Source organism: Sturnira hondurensis, unplaced genomic scaffold (genome assembly GCF_014824575.4).
Source record: "Sturnira hondurensis isolate 20B ecotype Veracruz unplaced genomic scaffold, ASM1482457v3 Scaffold0000880, whole genome shotgun sequence".
Classification (NCBI taxonomy): Eukaryota; Metazoa; Chordata; class Mammalia; order Chiroptera; family Phyllostomidae; genus Sturnira; species Sturnira hondurensis.
This window is the reverse complement of record NW_028073511.1, coordinates 12,013,907-12,023,751: the sequence shown is the minus strand read 5'-3', so window position 1 is coordinate 12,023,751 and position 9,845 is coordinate 12,013,907. Positions and strand designations below refer to the sequence as shown.

The 9,845-nt window shown below is 42.5% G+C and overlaps 1 long non-coding RNA gene across 1 annotated transcript; it reads left to right on the top strand.

Moving 5' to 3' along the window:
* Positions 1 to 4,831: 4,831 nt before the first annotated feature.
* LOC118993688 (uncharacterized) lies at positions 4,832 to 8,252 on the top strand. The gene is made up of 3 exons (XR_005067920.1): positions 4,832 to 4,981; positions 7,246 to 7,248; positions 8,239 to 8,252. It is a non-coding gene; the product is annotated as an uncharacterized LOC118993688 (long non-coding RNA).
* The last annotated feature ends 1,593 nt before the right edge of the window (positions 8,253 to 9,845 follow it).

The window sequence follows — 9,845 nt, the reverse complement described above, 5'->3', positions numbered from 1 at the left end:
GAATTGCCTGGAGAGGATTCTGGGAACACAGAACGTGAGGGGCAGCGGTGGGCCATAGCTTTGTGGCTGGCCACACAGGGGTGCACCTGGAGAAGAGCAAAGCTTGCTCCAGAGCTCCCCTTGTCCAGTGAAATTCTTCCTTAGGTGGAATCCAGGCCTGCCTTCTATCAGTTATATCCTCTTCAACAGCTAGAACTTGTTTTATTTTTAAGGGAAGAATGTACCCTTGCTGATGTGGCTGAGTTGGTTGAAGTGTTGTCCTGTATACCAAAATTTTGTGGGTTTGATTCCCGGTCAGGACACATACTTAGGTTGTAGATTCAATCCCAGGTTGGGTAGTGTATGGGAGGAAATTGATTGATATTTTTAACATCAATGTTTCTTTCTCTCATCAACAAACACATTTAAACAAACTTATTAAAGAGGAAAAAAGTATTGATCATTCTTAGTTTCCAATTGAATGCCTAGTTTTGGCTTTTGTTGCCCTCATCCATTCCAGAACAGTTTTTCTCAAAGGAGCTCATGAGACATTCCTGTCCATTTTATTTCATGCCTATACTATATAAGATACTGTGCAAAATGTTTTGGGGCTATGAGCACTAAAGACAATTCTTTTTCTTAAGAAATGCCGCATTTACACAGGGATGGATATAAAGTATAATAAAGGAAATATAATCAATAATAGTGTACAATAATGACCATGTATGGTGCCAGTTGGGTACTAGAAATATTAGGGGGAACACTTTGTAAAGTATATGATTTTCTAACCACTATGCTGTACACCTGAAACACACAAAATAATAGTGAATACAAACTGTAATAGAAAGTAATTTTTTAAAAAGTCAAATGCATCATCTAGTTTGTGAATGACATGCATAACTGAAATGTTGTCAAGCGTCACCAATCTGTGCGTATTCATGAGGTTACATTTACAGTAGCTCCCAAATTTGGATGGCTTGGAACTCTATATTTGCCCATTTGGGAGTATAGTTATCTCTTAGAGCTTATATAGCAATTAGGGTCTCAGTAAGAAACGGATAACACATCCAGGCTGAAAAATTAATAAAGGGACTATTTCTAAGAGCTATAACCACAGCTTAGGAAAAGTTATAAGGGATGGTGCAGTACATGCAAGCCAGCAGCAATAGGAGCTGTTACCCTCAGGCCTGAACAGGCAAAGGGAAGAAGGGTTACAGGAACTTACAGAGAGAGCAAGACAGTGTGTTATGTGAAAAGGATCCCTCGTCAGAAGATTGGTAGGGATGAAGTCAGGGGAAAGATACCCTAGCCATATCTTGTCCCTCTGCATCTTCTTCTGGGCTCCTGGTGGTATCCCCCATTTGTGAAACCAACCGAAAGCCTATGGGCAAGGACACTCACTGGTACAGTCTATACAGGTCACCCTTCCAGGGCACAGAGCAGAGTGGAGAAAAGTACAGAGTAGATCTGGAGGGTGAAATGGAAGATGTCAAAACCAGTGATTTTAGAGAGTTCTTAGTTCATGTCCTTCCTCTTCTGTTTTGGCTTCTTTTGTTTAATACCCATGACCTGCAAAGCGATCTAAAGGATCTTCACTAAAGCTACTATGCAAGGAGCCACTAATAAAAAGTTCATAGTCCTTGTCAATGGTGTTCTCTTCCACTGTACCTGCATTAGTTTGAATCCTCTGAGAAGCACAAGCTAGGACAGGATTAAAAGTACAAGGATTATATTAGGGGAAGTGCCTAAGAGAGAAACTGGGGATGAAGCTGGGAAGGCTGGGAGAGCTGTCAGAAAGCTAAAGAGAGAGGAATAAATGCATCCTAGCCTGCCATGTAGTTCTAAAGAAAGTTCTGCAAGGTTGGATAGTCCTCAAGCCAGAGGCTTCATCACAGGAGTTGTGTGTCTCCTCTGAACATACCTTCCTTACCTTTGCCACATTCAGTCCTTGAATGGGAGCAGCTTGTAGAAGTGTGGCCTTGGTCCAAATGTGGCAACAAGTTTCAGAGCACAGCAGCTAGGTCCTTGTTCAATTGTTCTCCCCATAATTGGAAATACATGAGGTTCATTCTCATACCACCCCATTCCCAAATTCCCAAAACTGCTTGTCCCCAAGAATTCAGAGTGGCTTTGAAATCTAAGAGAAAGAGGTCAGAAAAATGTCCATCTTGTGTGGGAAGCCCCATCCAGAGGAGATCTCCTGGCCACTGTGTATGAGAATAAGTGATCCTGGACTCAATCTGTTGTTCCCAGGGGAAAAGGGGTGGCGATTCCCTCTAGTGGAGAGTGCCCCAAGCTCTTCTCCAAAACAGCATTTAATGGGAATGGTATGTGTAGGTGTATACATGCATAGCTCATCAATCAATGTCAAAAGGCTCTAATCATACAAAAACAGGTATTACCTACAGATAACAATTGAAAGAACACAGAGATCTGCCTCAGGGTCTGTGTCTGTTAGTCGTGCTGACACCAGATAGTCTTTAAGACATGTCAGCACAACTAACAACGAACGTCTCATGAGATAAGGAGTTTACTCCTTATGCCTTGAACTTAAACATCTGGTTTATGCCAACAGTGCTATACAAAGCAAAGCGAGCTTCAAAGGGTACAATGTATTTATCAGGACTGATTTCCCATGGGAATCCTTGGTGTTGGTGTTGGGTCCTGCCTGCCACCTGTGTTTCCTGGTTTTCCAGTGAGACTTACTGGCTTCTTTCAAGGCCTGCTCTCACAGGGCCATAGTCTCTGAAGCCGCATAGAGAGGTCCCCAACAGTCTTGATCTCTCCAAGTTTGATTTATAATCCTGAGCAACATTTATTGTGCATATGTGGAGATTTCATAAACTCTCATGAAATAGCTTCCTGTGGAATAGTGCAATGTCTGGCGGTAGGTGTGGCTACCTATTTTGGGGTGATAGGAGAACCATGCTCAGGCTGCCTTCTGAGTAGTGTTTATTTTTATCATTGGTCAGAGACCTGAGCTTAGACTTTCTATATGAGAGAGGGGGTCTTGTTTGGAGGTTGTTTTTGCATGGCAAACTTACATACATGTGTATATTCAGGTGTCTTGAGGTAGGAGAGGGGGTTCACAGAGGGCAGTACTTGAGGGTCTCCAAACATTCTGGTGGTATAGTTGCTATCTGCAAAGTTCTACAACTCCTCTTTTTAGGTCTTGGAGCATGAAATGGCTCACTCTGCTTCATTGCTGTAACAGTAGAGTTTGATTACCCAACAGGAAGTTCCTACAGCTCACAAACCAAAGTCTTCTGTATCATTAAGATTCTTTTAGTCAAGAGTAGAGAGGTACATCTACCAATAAGAAAACTGGGGTGTTTTTAGGATGAAGTCTTGACAACTAGGCTACAAAAATAATTATAGATGTTCACCATAGGCTATTTACTCAAGGATAGATGAGGTCAATTTTTGGAACCCTCTTTCTGAAGTAGCGAGAAATAAAATACGAGTTAAGTCTTCATCAGTAGACTCAACTACAATACAGGTAGCTAATCTGATTGTGAGCCTGTCTTCCCTGCAAGATAGCAAGCACTTTGAGGACAGAAACTATGTTATAGTCTGCAAAAAAAAATTTTGAATCACCTAAGTGATTCATGAATATAATTTTTGTTATGGAAATAAAAATATTGCCAATAATTCTGAAATCTCTAACCTGGTCTGTCCCTTTCTCTCCATTATCCACATGTGAGGCCTACAAAATGTGGTTCAACCGATGCTTGTTGACCTGCATTGGAGGGATATAGAGCACATATTGTCTCAATAGGTAGGCAGGGTGACAGGGTGATTGGCATCCTGCCTGCCTAACCTGGCCAGGCACCCTCTCTGCTGGCTGCAGCTAGGAAAATCATTCTGCTTGTCACTGGTTGCTGAGCTGTGATATACAGCAGATTCAGTGTAAACTTCCATACTTTCTACAGCGTCATTCCACTACCCTCATCAGAGTTGTGCTGTATTTTTATAGATTAACTATGGTCTTGCTATAGGTCCTTCCCATGTCTACTGATTGTTCTTTTTGGTGGGAACTCAGGGCTATCAAATTCTACTGGAAAGACTACTCTCCCAAAGGAAAGGAGATGAGAATTTCTTCTGGTCAGGAACCACTGGGCATGGACTGAAGTGACCAAATAGCTAGCTGATGATGTACATAAATTGAAATGGGTGGTGGAATAGAGACAGAAAAGTCTGCCATGGTCAGGTAAGAAGGTGGTGTTGACTTCTCGGGCTCTTTGCTTCTGAGTTTCTTTATCAAGAGACAGTCAAACCAATAACTAAGACCTATGGTCTGGGTTCTAGTAGAAGATAATGGGCACAAGTTAAGGGCTTTCTCTTGATCAAGAGAGCAAGAACAGGAGTGAAAGAGGAAAATAAAACAACAAAGAGGGCTAGTTGGTCCTTTCTTAGCAAGACTTTGAACAAGTTGCTTCCTTTTACAGCTTCTTTAGACTCACACCCTTATAGTGAGAATGTCAGCCTGTAACAGGGCACTTATGAATCATTCTTCTTGATGAAAAGCTAGACTCTGCTCATAAATGGGGGTCAGCCCTCTACTGATGCTTTTTCCTGGGTCCTGTGTTTGGTCACTGATTTACAGGCAAATTCTTTCAATCATTGAATGCCTGTTTGTTTTACTGGCTGGGCTTTTACTTAAAATTCTTGTCTGGGGCACATGCAGTAAGTGGAGAAAAATGTAAGACACTCTTTCTATGGTCATTATTAAAAGACCCGGAGGAAAATTCCTAAATAGCTTATATTAATCATTAAACTTGCTCCAGGGTCCACTCTGAACTTTTACTTTGGCACCCGTTTGGCCAGGACAAACAAGTTAGGTGAGTTACAGTCCGACCTGAGTGAGTTACCTGAGCAGTAGCTGCGGGCTGGGCTCTAACCAGATAACATGGCCACTGTTTCTTGACAGAGACGAACAAGATCATTTGGAAAGGAAAGATAATTCCTCCCTTGAGTCACAACGAGGAATAAACAGAAAAAGGTACTGTTTGATCAAAAATGTCTCTGCTGTCTGTTTTCTTGGTGTTGCATCTCTTGCCAATGTTGTGGGGAACAAAAAGAAATGGGCATGGGTAGTAGCAAACTTGCAGCTCTGTTTCTCCAAGTCCAAAAAGAGAGGCTAATTGTGAGGGAGGAAGAGATGATGAGGAGAGTGAGAGCAGAGGGAAGAGAGACGAGAGAGAGAGAGAGAGAGAGAGAGAGAGAGAGAGAGCGAGAGAGAATATACTTGACCAAATGCTCACAGCTCTCCTTTCATTGAAAATTATCTGGCTAAAAGAATTAAGTGGAGGCTGAGTTTATCCTTAAGAAGACTTTGTGGATCAACCATATTATGAAAAATTACATTCATTATTGATTTGATTGCTCTATTCTAGAGGAAAAAAATGCAAGTGTGGATGTAAGGCTTTAAGAAAATTGGTGAATGAATATCTACCTCCATTGTTCTAAGCTTGGGAGTAATTGCTGAAATGAAATGTTAAAATCATGTAGCCACATTGAAAATAGACTCTCTGTGCTGGGGATATTCCATTGGGTGTAACAAGTAAGTGAGATCTTGGGCTCGTGGACCAAGTTACAAATACTCCTGGGTACCTTTCTCTATGCAGTAGGTGTATTTCTGAAGAGTAAATGTTTTATAAATGAACTGTATTCCAGATAGATGTAAAAATTTAGGGACTATTGCAACTTAAAGAACCATCTGCCACATCTGCTTAAAAATTTTAGAACTCTTTTCATAAATGCAAAAGCCTCCACTCCTACCCCATCAGCTAGAGACTTGAGGGCAGGCACATGGATTATTTGTCTCAGTTTTCCCAGTGCAGTGCCCAGTGTGTATTAGGCATATAATAAATGTTTGTGGATTTGAATTAAATATAGATGACTTTATATAGTATTGAAGTATCTTAATCAAGACATACCTATAAATGAATTCTAAGTTTTTTTTAAATAATATTTTTTTCTGGGCACTTATTGTGGCTTTTATATTTTTTGAAATGGTGTAACGGTTTTTGCTAGTCTCAGTGTTTTCTTAAAAATTAAAGTTAAATATATTTTTAGTAATATGTGCATGTATTTAATTTTGTAAATTTTTTAAGTTTCAGAAAATTTCAGAGCCAGTATTTTTCATAGTATTAAATTTGTGCCCTCTGACTTGGGGGTGCCAGATAGTAAGTAGCTCAGCAGCTTGCCAGAGAAGGCATGAGGGTGTTATCTAAGGCATCTGGCTTTTCAGCCAGGCTTCCATGAATTCTGCCTGTCCTGTGTGTGTGTAAATTATTTCTTTCAGATTAGGTGAAGCAAGGCTTAGATTATTTAAGTGTGTATTCACCAGTTAGAATTGGCTGAGTGCTGTGTGAGACCTTTGCACCGAGAGGGTTATGGAAATAGAGGTCCTCTCTGAGGAAGCCACAGTCTGGAAGAACAGGCATAAGCGATACTGCACCACGTGGTCCAGGCTGCATGGGACACAAGCTGGGGTATCGTGGAGGGGAGGGCAATGGGAGCTGGCATACCTAGGTGTTGTGGGAGGCTGTGACTGCCTGCTCACCCCTGAGCTAGACCCAGCAATGGGAGGCTTTTCACCCTTCCCGTCTCCTTGGAATGTACTGTGGGCAATTCAGCAAGCCACCGATGATGTCCAATTAGAGGCCAAAACTCAAGTTATAAGGTTAGAAGAATAGCTGGGAATTGCAGTTGTCCACTTTGGGGTTAGCAGAGAAGATGTGAGAACAGCATAATACATCGGAGACGTTAGCATGTTGTTAGGAAAGCTAAGAGGACAAGGGCTGCTTGAATTAATATCTGAACAGTGATTCAGTCCCACTGGGGTGGGTGCCTCCCATGCCCCAGGTATAGGGTACAGGCCTCCAGGTAAGGGCCATGAGACTTGGTTAGAGTCCTCATGCTGGGTTCACTTTTCAGTGGCTCCCCAGAAATAAGCAAAAGGTTATGGTTCTTATTGATAGTGGCACTGAATGTACCCTGATACATGGTAATTCTCAGAATTTTCTGGCTGCCTGAGCACCATCGATGGTTACCGAGTATGGTGATTATGGTCAGGAAAGTCTCTTTGACAGTACAAAGTGGGCTTTCTCTTCCACAAAAATACAAGGTTTTTATCTCTTCAATACAAAGAACATATTGAGCATTGACATCCCATGTGATCAAACTCTGCAAACCTCTACCGTGACTTCTGCCCCGGGTTAGAGTTATCAAACCAGTGCTGAGGGGAAATGGCACTGGGAGCAGGTAAGGCTGTCACTCCCTCAAAGAAAGGTAACTGTCAAACAGCATCAACTGCCCGGGGGGTGGGGGGGGCATGAGGAAACAGAAACAACTATCCAGGAACTGCTCTGAATGGGTATTGTATGTCCTGCCCCTGGTGCTTTCCACAGCTTGGTATGGAAATAACAAAGACCAATAAAAAAAGGCAGATGTCTCATGGAGGATGATCATGGATTACTGAGAGAGAGTTAAACAAGGTGGGTCCCTTCGTCCACGCAGCTGTGCCCAGCATTGCCACCATCTCAGATACCTTGGCTATGATCTTAGAATTGTACCATGTTCTACTGGACTTAGCAAATGCTTTTTTTCAGCATATCTCTAGCTGCTGAGTCATAGGATCAATTTGACCTCACGTGGGAGGGACAACAGTGGACAATTCAAGTATTTCTTCAAGGCTGCCTGTGACGCCCCACAGTACGTCGTTGGGTAGTAACCTGACATCTGTCTGTTCGCCTTCCCCTCTTCAGTAAAATAGGCCCCTTGTGTAGATGAGATAAAGGTGACACGTGAGAACTTGCCTCTGGTGCAGGACACTCTGCAGACCTTGCAGGAACATCTGCAAGGGAGAGGCTGTCAGAGAACCCACGGAAAATTCAGTGCCCCAGCACTGCCATTAAGTTTTGGTTGGGTAAGCTGCACATTGTCACACAAGCTACGATTGATAAAATATGAGCCTATCCAGTTCTTAAGGATATAAAAGAGATGAAAGCCTCCCCTAGTCAACATTTATAATATATACAATATGGTCAAGTTCTTACCTCTATCAACCGCATGCTCCTCAAGGCCAGTGGGCCAGTTTTCCGCTGGTAAGAGCATTTGGCTGTTGTCTTTGTTCCCTCCATTGACCTGGAGGACATTGTAGGACACTGAAGCCCTTACTTGGTTCACCCAGTGACCCTTAAACAATAGCTGGCAAAGCCTGTCCTTACCAAACACTGAAATGTCTCTAATGAGAAAAGCTATCCTGCGAAATGGGATGGCCTTGGAAATCACTGCTGCCTGCAAGGAGGTACCTGTGCCACATTCCAAACAAAATGTTATATTTTCATTCATATCTGATGGGTCTGCTAAAGATTAACAATGATTAACCTTTATTTAATCAATGAAGACACAAGTGAATGAATGAATGACCAGAGTAATCTGACCCCCAAACTAGGGGACTTGATAAATCAGTGATTCTTATCATGGGGATCTTGATGGAAAAAATTACTTACAGTTGAGCCTTGAACAACATGGGTTTGAACTTCATGGGTCTAATACGTGCAGATTTTTTTCAACAAGCACAGTTGGCCCTTTTTATCTGTGAGTTTTGCTTCCGTGGGTTTGGCATCCATGGATTTAAACAACCTGGGATAGAAAACAGTATTTTCATATTCCCAACTGCAGATTCCAAGTGCAGATCAAAGATGTTGTTTTCAGTTTGAGATTTGTTGAGCCTGCAGATGTGAAGAGTGACTCTAGTTAAGTTTTGGGGCAGTCAAAAGCTATATGTGGATTTTTGATTGCTCAGGGATTCAGCACTCCTAAGTACCTCGTTGTTCAGGGCTCAACTGTATTTCAGAAATTATTATCTTAATCTGTGTTTTCTCTAGCCTGTGCCTATCTTGTGTGGTATTTGTCCCCAGTGGAGCCAGATAGCCTCCAAACAAACCACCTCCAGGCTGGTGAACTCTTTTGCTGACCACTCAGTTGCAGAAGAACAGGGTGTGTAAGATTATAAGAGGCAGTCATGAGGGGTGCTGTTGGAGGATGTCATTGGGAGGGTATGGGAGGATGGGAGGGTATGCTTGTGACTGACCCTGGAGCTGGAAATGAGCGATTGGAGGCCTCTTGCCACCTCTCCTGTCCTTATACTGTGAGTTCTGCCCTCTGTTGCCGCAGTGAGAGCCATTTTTTCAAGGGCACAGCTTTCAGAGGGTGAGATGTTGAAACCATCTAGATGTTGTATGTGACTGGACCTAGTTAAGGTCTCTATGTAAACTTTTAAGATTCTGGTGGGTGGGTGGGTGAGTGCAGAAATCTACTTGTCTTGCCGATACCAAGACAAGCCTCGTATGTAAGTTTCCTTCCTTATTAAACCTGCTACCTACCAATCAGGACCGGTTTGCCTCTTTCTTCACTCTCTCGTTGCCCTCTGCATTTGGGTTCCAGTTTATGATCCAACACCAGGAATGGATTCCATGAATGAAGAGGCTCCTTTGCTGGGCCATGGAGGAGGACTGGGGAATCTAGGAAGCAAATAGCAGGAGCCAAGGCAGAGGCTGATGTGTGGAAGGCTTCTCTGAGAGATGGTGGGGAGAACAGCTTGGCTGCAGTGCAGGGTTCACATTGGGGAGCAACGTGAGGGAAAGTTGGAAAGCTAGTGGGGCCAGGCTGTGGCAAGACTGAAAAGTCAGAGAGAGGGCTTCCAGTGCAAATACAAAGCCCATGAAGGAAAAACTAACTTTTGTTGTGTGGTTCCTTTGTGCCAGGCCCAGTGTTAATTTTATATATAGTGATATATATATATATATATATATATATATATATATATATATCCCTGTGATATATATATGCATATA